The sequence below is a fragment of the Bubalus kerabau genome, chromosome 1 (assembly GCF_029407905.1).
Source record: "Bubalus kerabau isolate K-KA32 ecotype Philippines breed swamp buffalo chromosome 1, PCC_UOA_SB_1v2, whole genome shotgun sequence".
Lineage (NCBI taxonomy): Eukaryota > Metazoa > Chordata > Mammalia > Artiodactyla > Bovidae > Bubalus > Bubalus kerabau.
The window spans coordinates 225,533,998-225,556,635 of NC_073624.1; the positions used below are offsets into that span (position 1 = coordinate 225,533,998).

Here is a 22,638-nt window from a genome sequence, read left to right on the forward strand (position 1 = left end):
CCAGCACTTAAGATAACAACCCAGTTTTTTCCATATTACTAATATAATTTTCACAATCCACCCATAAAGTATCAGCTGTTATTATCATCTCCATTTTATAGACTGAAATAGTAGTATATGAAGTACAAATAGAGCCAACAACTGTTCATAACCCCTGTACCCATATTCTTTACAATGTGATTTTGCAGTAATTCTCTTCAAAAGATGGAACCCCTACCCCATGAATTTGATCTGAGCGTATGCTGAGCATATGCTTCTGCCAACAGGATGTGATGAGAGTGACGCCACCAATTTGAAGCCTAGATTACTAGCTGCTTTAGATCCACCCCACCCCCAGTCACCATGTTAACAATCCAGGCTTACCTGGTGGAGGGAGAGAAACCTAGTAAAGGTGAAGTAATCTAGACCAAGCCATCCTCCCAGCTGACTTACCAGCTCACAGACACATAAGCTAGCCAAAATGAAACCAGCCTAGCCTGGCCCAGACCATAAGGGCCACCCTGTCAAACTACAGTCTCCTGAACTTAATAAAGTCTATTCTAATCTTCTTTGGTGTGGTTTGTTATACAGCATTATTTGTGGTCATATGTAGCTGAGATAGAAGTTCCAAGACATCCCATAACCAACTTAACATCACATATCAAGTAAGCAATACAGCAAGAGTGAAACCATAATCTATGGAATTTAAAATCTATATCATCAAAAAGGACACAAATAACCAATGTTGGCAAGGATTTGGAGAAAAAATAACCCTCCTACATGCACCCTTATGTTCATAGTAGCATGATTTACATTTGCCAAGATATGGAAGTAACCGAAGTATCCATCAACAGATGAGTGAATAAAGAAGAGGTGGTGTATCTACACAGTAGAATATTACTCAGCCATAAAAAAATAATGAAATAATGCCATTTCCAGCAACAGGGGTGAACTTGGAGGACATCATGCTAAGTAGGACAAGTGAGACAGAGAAAGAGAAATACTGAATGGTCTCACTTATATGTGGAATGTAAAATATACAACAATCTAGTGAATATAACAAAAAAGAAGCAGACTTGCAGATACAGAAAACAAACTAGTGGTTACCAGTGTGGACGGGGAAGAGGGAAGAAAATAAGAGGGTGGGGATTAAGAGGTACAAACTATTATGTATAAAATAAGCTACAAGGATATATTATGCAAAGAATATATATTGGAATAAAGAAAATATTTTATACTAACTGTAAAAGAAATATAACCTTTCAAATTGTGAATCACTATATTGTACACATGTAACTTACATAATATTGTACATGAACTATACTTAACTTTAAATAAAAAGAAGAAAACAAATGCAGGTATCCAGAAAAATCAATAAAATATGTGTCTTCATGTGAAGACAGTTATCTCATCAAATTGCCTGTTGAACTCCACAAATAAAAGCCATTAATACTATGCAGTATTACTAAACTCTAAAATCCAGGGAAAACTAGTGTTTACCTTGTTCTTGTTAGTTGCTCACAACTGTTTCTCCAATACTAGCCCTCTGGCTGACATGTAATATCCTCAGTAAATACTTAGTGAATGAATTACTAAAAGTTCTATTCTCAGCTAAATCAGCAATGAGCTCACCCTTGAGGAGCTGAGAGTTTAAAGGAGAGAAACAAACCCAGACATAAACAATGGCAATACAAGATGGAAAAGGTCATGTGTCACAGGCAAGGAGTTAATAAAGCATTCTAGGAACACAGAGGTAGGAGAAGTTTCTTACTGCAAGGGAGGTGGTCAACTATTTGTTTGAGTTGGTGATGTTTGGCTTTATCTTCAGCGAGTGAACTTTAAACATCCGAGGATTATCAGCATGCATTTCAGGCAGGGGGACATCAAGAACAACTCAAGGAAGTAAGAAACAATGATAAGATCACAAGGAAACAGTGAATGGTTTCTTTGGGTGAAAAATAAAGTAAGTCTATTTCTTGAGTCAAAGATTTATGTAATCAAATTGCCCCACCCTGACACAAAGACTCTCAACAACCGGCCATGTCTGATTCTATGTCTTATCACCTAATTCACCTCTTCCTTATTCACTCATTGATTCTTACTGCTACACATTTGTTCATTCTTTAAAGAAAAAAATCCATTCATGACACAGCTAGGCATCATTTCTAAAGGTTCGAATGGAGAATGTATTTCATCTACGTCTTCTAAAACAGAGTAGAAGATGTTGAAAGGCAAGGACCACTTGTACTTTTCTCTTTCATTTCTCAAAGCACTTGCCACAGGATGATGCTCAAATGCAAGGTGAACACACAAATACACAAAAACAACCACTGGTTTTAAATTAATTTAAAAGTTGGTTATGAGAAAACTGGCACTTTTTTCCAACAAGGTACTCAGTTAATGTTCATTATTGATCACTTCTATAAAGATCAATTGTATTTCTCGTTAAATAAATTTAGTAGTAATAGGAGTCACTTACTGTGCTGGGCATCAGGTTTGGGAAGCTGGCTAAGGTATGATCCTTGCCTTGAGTGTAGAGATGTAAATGCCAGGGACTACTCTAGGCTCTGAAGGTCCAGTGGTGAACGAGACAAAGTCTTTGTTCTCAGAGAGTTTCCAGACCAGAAAGGGAACACCTAGAACAAAGAAAAATAGAATTACATAAACTCTAAGATAATTCCCAAAAGTGATATATGCTATAAGATAATAAAACAATGTAATATAACAGAAAGTTATTGAGTCTAATTTCTCTAAATAGGGGTGCAGGAAAGACTTTCTGAAGAACTAACATTTAAGATGATGTGAGACAATCTGAGGACCAGGTTTTAGGTAGAGTGAGTTACAAGTTCAAAGGCCTTACATCTACCTCACACCAGTCAGAATGGCCATCATTAAAATGTTGACAAACAATAGGGGGCTCCCTGGTGGCTTAGTGGTAAAGAATCTGCCTGCCAATGCAGGAGACATGGGTTTGATCCCTGATCCAGGAAGATCCCACATGCCAGGGAACAACTAAGCCTGTGAACAACAACTACTGAGCCTGTGCTCTACAGCCTAGGAGTTGCAATTACTGAGCCCACGTGCTGCTCTCACTGAAGCCCAAGTGCTCTGGAGCCTGTGCTCCACAACAAGAGAAGCCACCCCGATGAGAAGCCAGTGCACGCAACTAGAGAGTAGCCCCCACTCAGCACAACTAGAGAAAAGCCTACACAGCAATGGAGACCCAGCACGGCTAAAAATAAATAAATAAATAAATGTTTTTAAAAGTCTACAAACAATAAATGCTTGAGAGGATTTGGGAAAAGGGAATCCTCGTACAGAATTGATGGGAATATAAATTGTTGCAGCCACTCTGGAAGACAGTATGCAGATGTCTTGAGAAACTAAAAATGGAATCATCACATGATCCAGCAATCTCATTCCTGGGCATATATCTGGAGAAAATTCTAATTTGAAAAGATACATGCACCCAGTGTTCATAGCAGCACTGTTTACAATAGCCAGGATATGGAAGCAACCTAAATGTCTATCAACAGATGTATCCACTGTAGATATGGTATGTACACACACACACATACACTATATTTAAATGGAGTATTACTCGGCCATAAAAAAGAACAAAACTTTGCCATCTGAAGCAAAATGGATGGACCTTGAGATTATCATACTAAGTGAAGGGAGAGAAAGATATGTATTGTATGATACTGCTTATAAGTGGAATCTAAAGCTAAATGATACAAATGAATTTATTTACAAAAGAAATAGTCATAGAAAATGAATACAGTTACCAAAGCGGGGAAGAGGGGAGGGATAAATCAGGATTGGGATTAGGAGATAGAAAGTACTATATATAAAATAGATAAACAACAAGGTCCTACTGTAGAGCATGGGGAACTATATTCACTATCCTGTAATAAACTATAATGTTAAAGAATCTGAAAAAGAATATATATATATATATATATCACTTTGCTATACACCAGAAACTAACACAACATTATAAATCAAATATACTTCAATAAAAACTAAACAAAGGCCATTCTTAAGTCTAGAATAAACTATCACATACATTGCATATGCTCTATTTTGAGTGAGGTAGGTACTTTAAGAGAACATAAAGAGATACTGGCATACTAACCAGCAGTGGGGTTTCACAGGTGGCTCAGAAAGTAAAGAACCCACCTGCAATTCCGGAGACCCAGTTCTATCCCTGGGTTGGGAAGATCTGGATTAAAGTTCAAAGCTAGCCACAGACGCCACTGAGACAATGTCACTCAGAGCACTTTCAGAGTGAGCACGCATGTATGGACTGTGAGTTTGCCTGCTCTGTTAACTGCAAATTATCCCTGGCTGTCAACCATGAATTGGAGGCCACCCCTAACTGGCTTGGCTTCCTCTCTTGCTATCTGTCATGCTGTCAAGTTCTTGGCACCTTTGAATGCCTGTGCTAAAACGGCAACCTTAACCACAGCAATCTACTCACTGGTTCCACCCACCAAGTCTGTCCCTGCCCAGAGACTCCTCGTCGGCTCAGGGTCATCAGCCAGCATGCTTTTATCTATGAATGCAAGGTGTGTGTGCTCATACTCCTACTGAATCATGCTGTTTATCACCCCAGAAAGCAATTTGTTGATCAAGACAAGTGAAAAAATACTTCATTTAGCAGTTCTGTATTAAATGCCTACTGAGATCTTAATTAAAATTTTCACGTTATGTATGAAAAATTATCTATACAGCTCTATCTATCTATCTCTGCCTGTAACAGGGACATGGGGACATGTGCTTTCCTTTTCAGACACATTTCCAGCTCTCATCCACCCTCCTTTATTATTGGCGCTAAGTTTAGAGTGGAAATGAAGGCAGCTGTACACCTATGTCAGTTCCCTGTTTTTACCTATAAATTGGTCTAGGTGCCTAGCACAGGGCAAAGAAGTCAATGAGTTCATTAAAGGGGAAGAGACAAATCAAAAGCGAAAAATAACACCTTCCCAGAACCATTAGATTAGGGGTGCTTTCTACTTATTTCCGTAAGTGGCTATACTTTTTCTGTCATAGCATTGATAACACTTAATTGTTACAGTGTCTTTGTGGTATTACTTCAGTAAGGATAAGAATTGTATTCATCACATCATGCTATCTTCAGTGTTCAGCCATTTCTTTTTTTTTTTTTTTTTTTTACTTTAAAATACTGTATTGGTTTTGCCATACATCAACATGCATCCGCCACGGGTGTACACGTGTTCCCCATCCTGAACTCCCCTCCCACCTCCCTTCCCATACCATCCCTCTGGGTTATCCCAGTGCACCATCCCCAAGCTTCCTGCATCCTGCATGGAACCTGGACTGGCGATTCATTTCTTATATGATAATTCATTGAATTAATGCACAAATGAAGTAATTTCTCAGAAGCACTTTTTCGGTCTAAAACAAATTCAAGGAATGAGTATGGTTCTCTTAAATTCTTCCTGCCTTTCACAACCCTGGCCATTATACACCACACCCCAAGGTATATCTTTATGCATTTTTTCTGTAAGACAGTTCCGAGAAAAATTTATTGCAGGTAGGGGTACAATATAAGGTGGCATGGGCTATCAGTGCATAACCCATAAAATTAAGGAAATGTCAAAAAAAAAGAAAAGAAAACTGTATGCATCAGTAGAAATATGTCCTCTACTACTTCTTTCAAGTGATGTTGCCTAGCAGCTGTATTTGGAATCAGGTTTTCAGGGGTTAAGGATCTTTCTTTCTGCTATGCTCCCCAGCAGAGTGCACAAGATCGCCACTGCATTTAGAGGACTTATGAAATGTCTGGGCTTCCTTGGTGGCTCAGACAGTAAAGAACCCACCTGAAATGCAGGAGACCTGGGTTCAATCCCCAGGTTGGGAAGATCCCCTGGAGAAAGGCAAGGCAACCCATTCCAGTATTCTTGCCTGGAGAATTCCCATAGATAGAGGAGCCTGGTAGACTACAGTCCATGGGGTCACAAAGAGTTGGGCTTGACTGAGTGACTAATTTCAGCACATAAAATCTCTAGGAATCCATAGACTTGTGCAGGCAGGGAATTACCTTATCCTGGTGGCACTACCAATTCCCAGGTAGTTCAATGGTAAAGAATCCACCTGCCAATACAGGAGATGCAGGAGACACAGGTTCAATCCTGAGTAAGGAAGACCCCCTGGAGTAGGAAATGGCAACCCACTCAAGTATTCTTACCTGAAAATCCGATGGACAGAGGAGCCTGGCGGGTTATAGTCTATGGGGTCACAAAGAGTCGGAGGCAACTGAGCACGAGCAGGAGCAAGCAAGATGCACTGCTCACTTGGTGGATTTCATAGATCTTTGTATCTACTAAGTCATTTCAGTCGTGTCCGACTCTGTGCGACCCCATAGATGGCAGCCCACCAGGCTCCCCCATTCCTGGGATTCTCCAGGCAAGAACACTGGAGTGGGTTGCCATTTCCTTCTCCAATGCATAAAAGTGAAAAGTGAAAGGGAAGTCACTCAGTCGTGTCTGACCCTCAGCGACCCCATCGACTGCAGCCTTCCAGGCTCCTCCATCCATGGGATTTTCCAGGCAAGAGTACTGGAGTGGGGTGCCATTGTCTTCTCCATTGTATCTACTAGGATAGTTTTAAAAACAGATGGTGGATAGCTCCCTGTTCTAACAAAAATATTTTGTCAAGTTTTAATAGGCAGAAATGAAGCACTTGAGCCAGTCTGAATATATGCACCATGAATATCCTTCAATGAACTCCTGGCTTTAACTGGCCATAGTCAGGTCTTCTATATTTCAACTAAGGATTTCCACAAGTTCATAAAAATTTATCATTAGCTATTTAATTCAGCCTACAATAACAAATAACTTCAGCTAGTCTCCAATAACAGCATGCCTTATTCATTTTAGTAAGTGATTGTAGTGCTATTAATATTAAAAAGTAATTCTACTAATAACTTGTATTTGTATATTTTAATGCATGATCTCATATAAGATTCACAACTTTGAGAGGCAAAAACTGAAGTTATCTCCATTGTACAGATGAGGAAACCAAGGCTATCTGAGGTCAAATAACTTTCCCAAGAGTCACAGCCAGTATGTGATAGAGGCAGGATTTCATGTGATATCCAGTCTTCTTTCCTTATACCAACAAAGCCCTTCCTCTTAGACCAGAGAGTCATCCATCACTACCTGCTCAGCCTGAAAGAGAGCAGGAATCACATGCACAATGAGTTGAACCCTCAATGTTGATATGCCATGACCATCCCTGATAATCACCAGGTTACCAGGCAACCATCTGTAAGATGAAGAGCTTGGGAAGATGAGATGATTGAGAGAAAAATTAATCAATCCATTTGCCTTCGGAATTATGCCTAATACTCTTCTCTCTGCCATTAGCTTTTTCTCAGTAACGAAATACTCTTACTTTTTCAAAACCTTAACAAATTATATGTCCATCAAAAAATATTTCCATTGTTTCAATGACAACTAAGCTTGCTACATAAAGACCAATTATGCATAGATTTGATGTGGATGCTTATCTTGAAAGATCTGAATTTTTGTAAATGATACTTCCATTTTACCTTATACCAGTGTATTTTTTCTTTCAGTATTTCTTAAAAGATATCAGTCAAAATAAAGTCAATTAAGCTATCATCCTACCCCATTCAGAAGATAAGGGATTTTTATGGTTGGGTTGAAAAACCAGCTTGTTAATATCCAGTTTAAAGTTCTTTTACCCAGATCTTGCTCCTTTCTTTGTGCTATTACCTAGACCTCTAAAATTTCCTCCTTTGTGCTCTTACATTTCAAATCCTAGAAGTTGTCTATTCAAAAATACAACCATCTACATTTTTCCCTTGAAACTACATAAATAACAGAAAAACACACATGCACACATATATATCTTTCAGTTTGAAAAACTATCCATTTATCTCTGAATCCATATTTTAGATGCATTGATCACATCTGAAAGTGTCGTGAAATGTATATCTTGCAAAAGAAACCCCTGGGAGACAGACACAAAGGGATCATGTGCTTGGGATATGTATAATGGTAATCAGTAAGTACGCAGTGTTCATCCTAAAGCAATTGGATAAGTACATGTAAATGTTTTAAATGGAAACATCAACAGCAATTTTAGAAGATATAAGGATGAGAATATCAGGCAATCAGGAAGATTACCAATGCATCATGAGTTTTCAACTCCCATCCTCTGTTTTGTTTTCCCCACACAAACAAAAACTTTACCATTTTTTTAAATAAGATTTAAAGAAATAAATCAGGAGAAATTGGTCTAAAATTTGAAATTTAGTTTCTCTTAAAGATGGAAAGATCTGATACCGTTAGACATAAATTTCTCCCTGGTAATGACTAGTGGAGGCTGAGCAGAGGCTATTCCCTTTAGCAAACAGGCACGTTTCCATAGTTTCACACTTCACTTCATTCATTCCCCTTACCTAGCTCCTACTTACAGGTATTAGGTTTTTCAGCCTCCAGTCTAACCTCTCCTACAAACATCTGTCTTCAAATTTTTCCTTATACTTTAATACTTCCCTCTCCCTCACTACCTATGTCCAGGTGGTCACCAGATCTTTGAAGATTCACCTCTCAATTGTATCTATTTCTGCCTTTCCTTCACTTGAAATGTCCCCACCATTTTTCCCTATGGCTCATCTGAACTGCTCTCCCAGTCAACCAAACATGGGATTTCCAGGCCCCCCTGCATCCTCCAACCTATTGCTTCAGTGTCCTGATTGAAAGTGAAAGTGCAAGTTGCTCACTCCTGTCTGACTCGGCAACCCCATGGACTGTAGCCCGCCAGGCTCCTCTGTCCATGGGATTCTCCAGTCAGGAATACTGGAGTGGGTTGCCATGCCCTCCTCCAGGGGATCTTCCCCAACCCAGGGATCAAACCCAAGTCTCCCACATTGCAGGCAGATTCTTTACCGTCTGAGCCACAAGGGAAGCCCTGGTGTTCTGATTATGTGATTCCATTTCCTAAAATGTTCTTTCTATGATGGCTTATAAAAGGTTCAAACACTATAACTTTTTAAAAGAATGCATTTATTTGGTTGCACCAGGTCTTATTTGCAGCAACCAGAATTTTTAATCTACACTACAGCATGCAAGGTCTAGTTCCCTGACTAAGGATCGAACAGGGTTCCCATGCATTGTGGGCGTGGTTTATTAACCACTGGAAAACCAGGAGGCCTTACATATAGCTGTAAAGAAGAGATGTGAAAGGCAAAGGAGAAAAGGAAAGATATACTCATCTGAATGCAGAATTCCAAAGAATAACAAGGAGAGATAAGAAAACTTTTTTCAGTGATCAATGCAAAGTAATAGAGGAAAATAATAGAATGGGAAAGACTAGAGATCTCTTCAAGAAAATTAGAGATACCAAGGGAACATTTCATGCAAAGATGGGCTTGATAAAGGACAGATATGGCATGGCTCTAATAGAAGCAGAAGATATTAAGAAGAGGTGGCAAGAATACACAGAAGAACTGTACAAAAAAGATCTTCATGACCCAGATAACCACAATGGTGTGATCACTCACCTAGAGCCAGTCCTCCTGGAATGGGAAGTTAAGTAGGCCTTAGGAAGCATCACTATGAACAAAGCTAGTGGAGGTGATGGAATTCCAGCTGTGCTGTTTCAAATCCTAAAAGATGATGCTGTGAAAGTGCTGCACTCAATATGCCAGCAAATTTGGAAAACTCAGCAGTGGCCACAGGACTGGAAAAGGTCAGTTTTCATTTCAATCCCAAAGAAAGGCAATGCCAAATAATGCTCAAACTACTGCACAATTGTACTCATCTCACATACTAGCAAAGTAATGCTCAAAATTCTCCAAGTCAGGCTTCAACAGTACCTGAACCATAAAATTCCAGATGTTCAAGCTGGATTTAGAAAAGGCAGAGGAACCAGAGATTGAACTGCCAACATCTGTTAGATCATAGAAAAGCAAAAGAGTTTCAGAAAAACATCTATTTCTGCTTTATTGACTATGCCAAAGCCTTTGACTGTGTGGATCACAATAAACTGTGGGAAATTCTTAAAGAGATGGGAATATCAGATCCCCTTACCCACCTCCTGAGAAATCTGTATGCAGGTCAGGAAGCAACAGCTAGAGATGGACATGGAACAAGAGACTGGTTCTAAATTGGGAAAGGAGTACATCAAGGCTGTATATTGTCACCCTGCTTATTTAACTTATATGCAGAGTACATCATTTGAAATGCCAGGCTGGATGAAACCCAGGCTGGATGAAGCACAAGCTGGAATCAAGATTGCTGGGAGAAATATCAATAACCTCATATATGCAGATGACACCACCCTTATGGCAGAAAGTGAAGAGGAACTAAAAACCTCTTGATGAAAGTGAAAGAGGAGAGTGAAAAAGTTGGCTTAAAGCTCAACATTCAGAAAACTAAGATCATGGCATCTGGTCCCATCACTTCATAGGAAATAGATGGGGAAACAGTGGAAACAGTGTCAGACTTTATTTTTGAGGGCTCCAAAATCACTGCAGGTGGTGACTGCAGCCATGAAATAAAAAGACTCTTGCTCCTTGAAAGAAAATCTATGACCAACCTAGACAGCATATTAAAAAGCAGAGACATTACTTTGCTGACAAAGGTCCATTTAGTCAAAGCTATTGTTTATCCAGTAGTCATGTCTGGATGTGAGAGTTGGACTATAAAGAATTCTGAGCACCAAAGAATTGATGCTTTTAAACTGTGGTGTTGGAGAAGACTCTTGTGAGTTCTATGGACTGCAAAGATATCAAACCAGTCAATCCTAAAGGAAATCAGTCCTGAAATTCATTGGGATGACTGATGCTGAAACTGAAACTCCAATACTTTGGCCACCTGATGTGAAGAACTGACTCATTGAAAAAGACCATGATTCTAGGGAAGATTGAAGGCAGGACGAGAAGGGTACAACAGAGGATGAGATGGTTGGATGGCATCACTGACTTGATGGACATAAGTATGAGCAAGCTCCGGGAGTTGGTGATAGACAGGGAAGCCTGGAGTGCTGCTGTCCATGGAATAGCAAAGAGCTGGATATGACTAAGCGACTGAATTGAACTGGGCAACCAGGAAAGTCCCTGTGAAGTGGACATATTAGTTACTCAGTCACATCCAACTCTTTGGGATTTCATGGACTGTAGCCCCTCAGGCTCCTCTGTCTATGGGATTCTCCAGGCAAGAATATTGGAGTGGGTTGTCATTTCCTGCTCCAGGGGATCTTCCCAACCCAGGGATTGAACCCGGGTCTCCTGCAGTGAAGGCAGATTCTTTACCTTCAGAGCCACCAGGGAAGCCCCAGGGAAGTCCCTACATGGCTTTTAAAATCCTCTGGGCTCTCCACTGGGCTTCCCTGGTGGCTCAGACATTGGAGGAAATGGCAAGCCACTCCCGTATTCTTGCCGGGGAAATCCTACGGACAGAGGAGCCTGGTGGGCTGCAGCACACTGGGTCCCAAAGCGTCAGACATGACTGAGTGACTAACACCTTCAATGCCTTTACTTTCTTTCATGCTCCCCAGACCTCCATCCCCCACACATGTGCCTCTCACCTCCCAGTTCACCATACCCCTCACTCTGGGCTCTAGCCATGCCGGACTACTTAACTTCCCTTGCTGCAGCTGCTTATCTGGAAAGCCTTTCCTTCCTCTCCTGTCTCTCCCTTATTCACTTCTCCTCCCTCACCTTCCTTCCCCACCAGACAAAATCCTCTCTCCTAAGAACAGCCTGTTTACCAGGAAGCCTTTCCTAATGCCCCCAATTGAAAGTACCCATTCCCTCTTTGCATCTCTGTAGCTCTTGGCTTTTAAGTATCTAAATAACTCATAAATTTCCTTGTACTCTAAGTATATGTCAAATGTTCTCACTGGAACATATATTCCTTAAGGCTAGGTACCCTGTCATAACATTTTTTATTTTTTTAAAACTTAGTAAGTTGCTTTCTCACAGTAATAATAAATTCTGGAACATTTACTTAGTTTTGCACACTGTTCTTAACAGTTTACAAGCATATCTTCTTTATTCCTCACAAGACTCAGAGCCTCTTTTTTACAGAAATGGAAAACGAGGTTTAGAAATGCCTAGTAACTAGCAGAAGGACCAAACACAAAAGATGGCCAAACCAAGGCTGAAAAGTAAGTCAATTAGATAGTCCTCATCCAAAGACCCATAGAAGGCAATGGTAACCCACTCCAGTACTCTTGCCTGGAAAATCCCATGGACGGAGGAGCCTGGTAGGCTGCAGTCCATGGGATCGCTAGGAGTCGGACACGACTGAGCGACTTCACTTTCACTTTTCACTTTCATGCTTTGGAGAAGGAAATGGCAACCCACTCCAGTGTTCTTGCCTGGAGAATCCCAGGGATAGGGGAGCCTGGTGGGCTGCCATCTATGGGGTCACAAGAAGTCGGACACAACTGAAATGACTTAGCAGCAGCAGCATCCAAAGACCATGACCCTACTAAACTTTATGTTATCCTTGAAAAAACATCTATTTTAAAATAAACATTGTGCATGCTTGTTCAGTCATGTCTGACTCTTTGTAACCCCATGAACTGTAGCCCACCAGGATCCTCTGTCTATGGGGTTTCCCAGGCGAGAATGCTGGAGTGGATTGCCGTTTCCTATCCAGAGGATTTTTCTGACCCAGGGATCAAACCTATGACTCATACATCTCCTGCATCAGCAGGTGGATTCTTTACCACTGAGCCAACTGGTGAGCTCAAAATAAAAATGACACTGATCAAATTTTTAAAATACCTATATACACTTAAAGAGAGGGGAAACAGACAAAAAACCGTTTGTCATCTTTAAAAAGACTTCTTTGGAGTATTTTCCAGATATTGGAAATTTTTTAACTGAAAATATGAGCTCTGATAAATTTCAACTTTAGTATCGATGTCAGCATTTATGTCATAATTAGTTAATGCTGGGTTAAATGAAAAACCATCATGTAGATACAATATTTTGACATGATCACACACATAAATTAATGATAAGTGACAGGTCATATCCAAAGGGAAATCAGGGAGTTAGCTTATCAAGTACTTTAGAGCCACTGGAGAAATGATTTTGTGAGCAGCTAAAAAACCTGAAGAGGGAGAATAGAATACTTTTAAAATATTTTCTTATTAAAGATATTGGCAATAAATAGATTATGCACCATGGTATGTGCATTATATATCATGAGAATTAAAGAAGAAAATTAGACCTTACTTGGAAAAATTCAAATTAATTTTTTTGGGTAAATTATTGGATCATAATGGCTATCCCTGGAAAGATTATCATTGTACAGATAAAGGATTAAGAAGTTAAGAAATGACTTGGTCAGAGCCATAAACCTAGTCAGGCCTAAATGCATTTTTATTACTCCTAATTCAGCTGTCACCAAACTGTTCCTCTCTGATATTCTAATATATTAAGTGTGCTGAGGACAGTATTTCTTCACTATCAGAAAGCATGCAATTTCATCTGTGTTTTTTTGTTTCCTGTGTGTGTCTGTGTGTGTGTGTGTGTGTGTGTGTGTGTGCACGCGCTTAATTGGGGCATAGCTGCTTTGCAATGCTGTACTGGTTTCTGCTGTACAATGAGGTGAATAAGCTATATATTTATATATATCCCCTCCCTCTTGGACTTCCCTCCTACCTACCCCCTCACCCTGTCTCTCTAATTGCTCACAGAACAGCAAGCTGAGCTCCCTGTGCTATACAACAGGTTCCCACTAGCTGTCAGTTTTACATATGGCAGTGCATGTACATCAATCCCAAGCTCCCAGTTCATCCCACCACTCCCTCTTCACCACCATGTCCACCTATCTGTTCTCTTCATCTGTGTCTCTATTCCTGCCCTGCAGCTAGGTTCATCTGGATCAGTTTTCTAGATTCCACATATATGCATCGATATACAATATTTGTTTTTCTCTTTCTGTCTTACTTCACTCTGTATGACAGACTCCAGGTCCATCTGCGTTTCTACAAATGCACTCTTGGTAGTAATGCAAATTGGTGCAGCCACTATGGAGAGCAGTATGGAAATTCCTGAAAAACAAAACTAAAAATAGAGCTACCACATGACCCAGGTAAGTCATATGGGCTTCCCTGGTGGCTCAGACAGTACAGCATCTGCCCACAATAAGGAAGATCTGGGTTAAATCCCTAGGTCAGAAAGATGTTCCTGGGGAAGGGAATGGCTACCTACTCTAGTCTTCTTGCCTGGAGAATTCCATGGACAGAGGAGCCTGGTGAGTTACAGTCCATGGGATCAGAAAGAGTCAGACACGACTGAGCAACTAACTCTTACTATGACCCAGCAATCCCACTATTGGACATGTATACTGCGTGTGTGTGTGTGTGCTCAGCCTTGTCCTACTCTTTATGACCCTATGGACTGTAGCCCACCAGGATCCTCTGTCCTTGGGATTGTCCAGGCAAGAATATTGGAATGGGTTGCCATTTCCTCTTCCAGGAGATCTTCTTGACTCAGGGATTGAACCTGTGTTTCCTGAGTCTCCTGCATTGCAAGTGGATTCTTTACCAGAGTCATCGGGGAAGCCCCTGAGAAAACCATAATTCAAAAAGGCACATGTACCCTAGTGCTCACTGCAACACTATTTATAATAGCCAAGATTGAAAGCAACCTAAATGTCCATTGACAGATGAATGGATAAAGAAAATGATCTGTGGTTTTTTGAAGTGGAAAAGGTCACTATTAAATCTTTTGTAGAAGTTGTTTATCTCACACTTCTTTCCTTTCTTCCATAACCCACTTCTATAATTTTTTTGCCTCCACCATTCAACCATAACTGCTCTTCTCCAGGCCACCAAAAATCTCCATGACACAAATAAATTCAGAGAAAGTTTCTTACTTTTTGACTACCTTGTCATCTCTGCACTAAGGGCACAGTCCATCATTGTCTCCACCATCAGGCACTCTGCAATCCCTGCCCCCTTTTCTAGCAGTCTGGACACTGGAAATAGGCTGGTGCATGTAACAATGGTGCTGGGATCCCGAGGGTGTGAATGGAGCATCTACAGAACCTGCTATAACATCTATTTTTAGATGTAGCTATTGAGGGAACAGGGCAATGAATTCCACATTAAATCCATCCAGGCTCTCTCCCCATATAAAATTGCTTCAAGACTGACATCTTTTACTTGGTCTCATCTTGCTTTATAGAGCCTAAATGCTGAACCTTCTTTGATTCACCTCAGAGAAACTATTTCATCTTGGGTGAACCCAGCCTTACTTTCAGAGCTTAAAAACGTTTCCTGTTAGTCCTCTGAATTTCCACTAACCTTTTAGAAGATAGCATTAAAAAGGAGGGGGGAATCTGGGGTCAGATAAATCTAGTTTTGAATCTCAGTTTCTTTTATTTAAGGAATTTTCAAAAGTGCTCAGAGCCCTGGTTTCCTCAACTGTAAAACAAAGATAATGTTAGTTTCTCTTTCCTGTGCCTGTTGTGATGATTATGTGCAATGATTTATATAAGGCCTCTAATGGAATGCATTAACAGTGTTAGGGTTAATTGTGTTCATTGGACTCTGTGAGGATGGTGGTTTCATTATCTCTAATAGGGCAATGTGTGTTCTTTAAAGCACCAAGTTCTTTACTGACTCTGAATTTTGTACCAACTCATCATTCTTCCTCATTGAATAAAAAATGTCTGGGCCCATTAACTCAACTCATGCGACTCAGTAAGGTATTCAATTACCATACACCCCTTAGATCATGCTGGGTTGTCTCACAGCTTTAGCACAGACTGTGATCAATCTTCAAAAGTTCACCTGTCCCAAGATCACGGACTTTTTGCTCTTAAACACATATACATATAGACGGTGGAATAAAAGGATATGCACTTATCTCCTGGGATAGCACAAAAATTGCAACTAGCTGTTGAACAACTTTTGACAGGAGGATGCTGGAACCCATCAAAAAGTGATACCCATGTCAAAAAACAAAGAAGCCACAGTGAGATGGTAGAAGGGGTACAATCATGATAAAATCAAATCCCATACCCACTGGGTGGGTGACCCACAGACCCAAGAACAATAAAGCCAAAGAAGTTCTTGAATTGTTTTGAAGGTTCATCAGGCTTTCCAGCCTGGAGATCTGACAAAGGGACTGGGAATCCCCAGGGAATCTGGCCTTGAGGGCCAGCAGGATTGTTTATAGAACTTCCAGAGGACTGAGGGAAACAGACTCCAGTCTTGGAGTCTTTGTGCAAACAAAACTTTGCATGCACCAAGACCCAGAGGAAAGGAGCAGTGACACCATGGGGGATGGAGTGAAAACTACCTGCTAGTGTTGGAAGGTCTCCTGTGGAGGTGTGGGTCAGCAGGGTCTCACCACAGGGATGGGGGCACTGGAAGGTCCCCCTTGGTGTAAACCCTCTTGGAGTTCGCCATTAACCCTACCATACTGCCTGCAGACCCTAGGCTGGGTTGCCTCAGGTGCAACCCCACCCATCAGCAGATAATTGGATTAAAGCTTTACTGAGCAAGGCCCTGCCCACCAGAGCAAGACCCAGTTTTTCCCATTGCCAGTCCCTCCCATCAGGAAGCTTACACAAGCCTCTAGGCCTCATCCATCAGAGGGCAGACAGAAGAAGCAAGAAGCACACTGTCACAGCCGCTAACACAAAAACCATACTACAGAAAGTTAATCATGATGGAAAAGCAGAAAGCTATCTCCCAGATGAAGACACAAGATAAAATCTCAGAAAAACAACTAAATAAAGAGGAGATAGGCAACCTTCCAGAAAAAGCATTCAGAATAGTGATAGTGAAGATGATCCAGGATCTCAGGAAAAGAATGGAGGCAAAGATTAAGAAGATTCAAGAAATGTTTACCAAAGGCCTAGAAGAACTAAAGAACAAACAGAGATGAATAATATAGTAGAAGGAATCAACAGCAGAATAACTGATGCAGAAGCACAGATAAATGACCTGGAGGACAGAATAATGGAAATCAGTGCCACAGAACAGAATCTAGAAAAAAGAATGAAATGAAATGAAGACAACCTAAGAGATCTCTGGGACAACATTAAATGCACCAGCATTCACATTATAGGGGTCCCAGAAGGAGAAGGGAGAGATAAAGGACCTAAGAAAATATTTGAACAGATAATAGCTAAAAACTTTCCAAACATGGGCAAGGAAATAGTCAACCAAGTCCAGGAAGCACAGAGAGTCTCAGGAAGGATAAACCCAAGGAGGAACACACCGAGACACATCGTAATCAAACTGACAAAAATTAAAGACAGAGAAAAAATATTAAAAGCAACAAGGAAAAAGTGACAAAAAATATACAAGGGAACTCCCATCAGACTATCAGCTGATTTCTCAATAGAAACTCTACAAACCAGAAGAGAATGGCATGATGTATTTAAAGCCATCGAAAGGAAGAACCTACAACCAACAATACTCTACCCAGCAAGACTCTCCTTCAAATTTAATGGAGAAATCAAAAGCTTTCCAGACAAGCAAAAGTTAAGAGAATTCAGCACTACCAAACCAACTTCACAATAAATGCTGAAGGAACTTCTCTAGGCAGGAAACACAAGAAAAGGAAAAGACCAGCAGAAAATAAACCCCCCAAAATTAAGAAAATGGTAATAGGATCATACAGATTGATAATTACTTTAAATGTAAATGGAGTAAATGCACCAACCAAAAGACGTAGACTGGCTGGGTGAATGAAAACCCGTGCATGCATGCACTTCCACTTACCACATCATTCTGCTTGACCCCCCCCCAACTTGCATATAATTATTTTATATTGTTAAATTAATCATGTTCCCATTATGGCTTGCAATTGTAATTATTTTTTGCTTTGTGCCTGGCTATTGATTGTAAAAATTGATAGACATATTTTACTATTGTGATTATGTAACTATAACTCACTTAATACCATTGTATCATGATTGGTCAACAGAAAAATAATAGAACTCTATATCACCAAAACTAGCATCTAAAAAAAAAAAAAACCTATAATCACTTTTTAAAATCCAGATGCCTATCGAAATTATCTTGAAGTTTTTTGAAAAATGCAAATGTCCAGATACTGTTTTTTTTCTTCAGAGCTCCAGATATGTTTCTAACAAACAGTCATGTCTAAAACAACTGGACTATATGAGGATCTTTTACTTTTTGCTTCACTTTTTCTACTTCATATTCAGTGCTCCCATTTCATTTAGTTTTTGTTCTCTAACTTCTCCATCTCTCCTTTTTTTTTTTTTTTTGATGTTTTTTTCTCAAGACTTTATCAAGTGTAGTAGAAAAGCTTTTGTATACATATATATAAATATGTATAATATATATATTTGTTATAGAAACATATAGAAAACTTATGAATTTTTGCCTAACTAAATAAATTATGACATTTTGATTCCACTTCTTCAACTTAGTATGAATAGAATGCTAGATTTCTAATTACAAATAGATATGCAATAAAGAAAATAATTTCAAAAATAATATATGTGTATTTGTATAACTGCATCACCTTGCTGTGCACCTGAAACATAGTATGTCAACTATACTTCAACTATATATATAGTTTTTAAATATATATGTACATATAGACACTACTATGTTATTCTTATGGCTAGAACATGATACAACATAGAAAATCCCTGTCTTTATTGAAGCATGCATTCAGATAAAGGAGAAATAAACAAAAATAAATAAAACAATGTACAACACTGAGCTGTGTTTTGGCTCCATTTTGTACTTAATAACTTTGGGATGCCTATTACACATCCAAATAGGCAGCTGTGTGTGTAAGTGCAAAGCTCAGAGGCAAGGTCTGGACTGGAGATATAAATTTGGAAATCATGAGTATATAAATGATATTTAAAGCCCTGACATTTTCAGGGAACTTAGTGAGTAAAAATATACAGAAAAATAAAGAGATAGTCTGGGAACTCCAACATGTAGAGATCTGGAAGAGAAAGACAGACCAGCAAAAAGAACTGAAAGGGTGTGGCCAGTGAGTTACAAGGAAAACTGTTTCCAGACAAGACAACTCTCTGCCAGTGACAGGGCATGGTAGGGGTGCCAACATGAACCCGTTCCTGCCTCAATGGGCGACTCCACTTGGGGACTGTCTATTAGCCTGGCTGAGGTTTTCTCAGGACCGTGCTGTGATCTGAGGCTCTTCCTACCTGGTCCTCTTTCCCCTTCTCCTTTCCCAAGTGTCAGATGAATCATGTGGTCTGAAAGTTTTCCCTTCCAGCTTCTGCTTACACTCCCTCAGTCCATTCATAGATGTTTGCCTCAATACATCTCTGGTGTGTCTGTTCTCATCAAGCACCTGCTTTCCAGATGAGGATAATTCTGAGGCTTGCATTCAACGTACTTCAGTCTCCCCAGGGAATTGTGCCCCAGCCCCCTTGCTGTGCCTCTGGACTAATGGCATGCCCTCTATTGGCTGTCGTCCCTTCCCCGTATCACTTCCCTCTTACTGACCCATTTCCCTTCCACCTTCCAATACACTACTTGCATTTGAAACTTCGTTTCTGAGGAAATCCATACTAAGCTAGATATTATAGAGACACGGATAATCAAAATAAGTATTCTCCAGCAGTAACTTAGGGGTGTTGTGTTTCTGGGGTTTCATTCCAGTATATAGAGACTCTCACATACTAGCTATGTGAGTAGACAGGTAAAAGGCAATTTCAAATGGTCCTGGACCCACATGGTCACAAAGCAATTCACATAGTGTCTGGGATTTCCATGTTCCCAAGAGCCATGAGAACAACAGATGGCAGAAATAGTCTAGAGTTTATTTATATGCAGAGATTGTGCAGTTAATGGGAAGAGGCTTAGCAAGTGAGCCAAATGCTAAAGCACACATCTGGGTGGATGTTTTGGGCAGCTGGGCATAAATCAAGAGGGTTATTATTGTTGTCAAAGAACTGAGGATTGTTATAACCTTCTCACAAGGCACCCATAGAAGGTCCCTGCTTCCAAAAGTGTGGCCTTGATCAGCCCTGGACCTTGAGTTCTGTTTGTCTGCACTTGACCTTCACTAACACTCCCTGTTGCCTAAATTAGGGCCTGAAAGCCTCCCTCCCTCGGACACCACTGCTAACTCTTTAAAGCTGTGAGTTTTAGTCAACTCTTCATAACCCAGCTGTGCATTCTCTGTGGCTAATACCTTTCTCATACCACTGTGCTCCATCTCGAGGTAATTTGTTGCTATGGTCTGAATACTTGTAATTCCCCCAAATTCATAAACCTGAAGGTTATGATATCAGTAGTTAGAAACTGAACATCAGGACAGAGCCTTCATGAAAGGGATTGGTGCTCTTATTAAAGAGTCCCCAGAGAGCTGACTTATCCCTTTACCATGTGAGGAGTCAACAACAAGTCTGAGATCCAGAAGAGGGCCTCCACACAACCACTCTGGCACTCTGATGTCAGACTTCCAGCCTCCAGAACTCTAGGAAATGAATGTCTGCTTTTTATAAGCTACTCAGCCTGTGCTATTTTGTTATAGTAGCTTAAATGGACTAAGACACTTGTTCAACTACAAAGCAATTTTAAAAGAAGATCAAGAAGCCCAGTTTTAGGAAGCTAAGTCTATCCCTTGAGCATCTCCTAAAGGACCCAGCAAGTTTACCGCTAAAAATTTACCTAAATAAAATACAATCAAAGAGGAGGACTACTCTTTACATAGTCAAAAGAAAGTGAAAGTCACTCAGTTATATCTGACTGTTTGCAACTGCATGGACTACACAATCCATGGAAGTCTCCAGGCCAGAGTACTGGAGTGAGTAGCCAAAATGGCAACCTGTTTAACAACGTGGTATATGTCAAATAGGAACACAGTGTGTCAATATGATTAAAATACCACACAGCCTTTGAGAATCATGAAGGAATGTTCCTGGTATGATGAAAGAAAATTACAAAAATATGGATAGAATTATATGGAAATTATTTTAATGTATGTTACATATATGTATACATGTGTAATATGTAAATGTATGTATATATTATGTGTGCATATGTATTTACATGTATATGTCCTAGTGTATAGGAAAGAGCCTAGAAGAATGTCTATCACAAATGGTAATTTCTGAATGGTAGAATTATCAGTGATTTTCTTCTGCTTGTTTTTCTGCAGTTGACAATTTTTCTGAAAATGAGTAAGGTTTCCTTCGATATCAGGAAAGAAATATTGATAAATACTACTTAATAAAAAAGAAGGAACTGTCATTGTGCTCCAAAGACAACCAGCATCCCTTTTGATCAGGGTGGGGTGGAGTCAGGGGTCAGGCATTGCACTGAATCAGCTAAAGGAAAGTTTTCATTCATTTTTTTTTTTTCTTTCTGTGTCCTGAGCTGTATGAAGAGCCTGAAGGAAGCTGTGGTCACACTGCCAGCAGGAGAATTTGTGGCAGACATAAGGGCTCATCAGGCATCTTCTAAGTTAGTGGAAAAGCGAACCTGTTAAAGGGAGCTCGTGTGAACCCCTGACACTGCAATCAGAGGGCATCACAGAAGGATCCAAGGCAACTCCCCTAGCACTCTCTTCAGAATGAAGGAGATTTATTCCTTCAAAGACACAAAACTAAGGTCTTTGTGCTCTTACTCCACAAATAAATGTAAAATTCCCGGAGGTACACACACCTATAAGCCAGATGCCCGACTTTTTAAATCTTGGATTAAGAAACAACTGGGGCTTCTCTGGTAGCTCAGCTGGTAAACAATCTGCCTGTAATGCAGGGGAGATCCCAGTTTGATTCCTGGGTTGGGAGGATCCCCTGGAGAAGGGATAGGCTACCCACTGCAGTATTCTTGGGCTCAGTATTCTTGGTGGCTCAGACGGTAAAGAATCACCTGCAGTGCAGGACATCTGGGTTCAATCTCTGGGTTGGGAAGATCCACTGGAGGAGAGCATGGCAACCCACTCCAGTATTCTTGCCTGGAGAATCCCCATGGACAGAGAAGCCTGGCGGGCTACACTCCATGGGGTCACAAAGAGTCAGACACAACTGAGCAACTAAGCATAAGAACCAATTGGCCTTAGGGTTTGGGTTTCATCACTTAACCTTCCAAAACCCCCCATTCTCATATCTGGAAAAGCATGGTCATTATCCTGCCTTGCTCCTAGGGAGGTTATTCGGCAAGCATCTTCTCAGGTACCCAGAAAAAAATTGCTGCAAAGACAGAACTCCCTGAGAGCTTGTCAACATCCTGATCTCAGTAAGGGAGGACCTGATGATTTACCTGATGTTGCTCCCCTCACAGAGTGACAATGGACAGCTTTGGGTGGACAACCAAGGATCCTTGAAGTTCTTGGTTGCAAGGAATAGAAATCTGTTTTGAATAACTTAAGGTAAACAGGATTTATTGGAAAGTTGTCAGAGTTCAAGAGAAAGGAAAAGTGGCCGGGCACTAGGCTTCAGAAGAACAGGGCTGTGTTATGTCTGGGTGTCCACGTAGGATGACAACTGCCTTACAGCCAGAGAAGCTACAAGGTGAGATGGATTCCACTGCTACTGCAGAGATAAATCATCTCCGACACGCCCTCTCATCCCTGGGTCATTCACTCATGTTACAGCACTCCAGGTGCCAGAGCATCGATGATGTGCCTATCTGATGATTTTTGAAGGCAAGAGGGAA

At 40.4% G+C, this 22,638-nt stretch overlaps 1 long non-coding RNA gene across 1 annotated transcript in view; it reads right to left on the bottom strand.

Annotated features, from left to right (window-relative positions):
• LOC129634778 (uncharacterized) overlaps positions 1-19,286 on the bottom strand; it is a 35,288-nt gene extending 16,002 nt beyond the window's left edge. Inside the window, exons 1-2 of the long non-coding RNA XR_008705893.1 lie at positions 19,173-19,286; positions 2,459-2,615 (exon numbers count right to left, since the gene is read on the bottom strand). This is a non-coding gene — a long non-coding RNA (uncharacterized LOC129634778). The remainder of the gene's footprint in view (positions 1-2,458; positions 2,616-19,172) is intronic.
• Between the last annotated feature and the right edge of the window lie 3,352 nt (positions 19,287-22,638).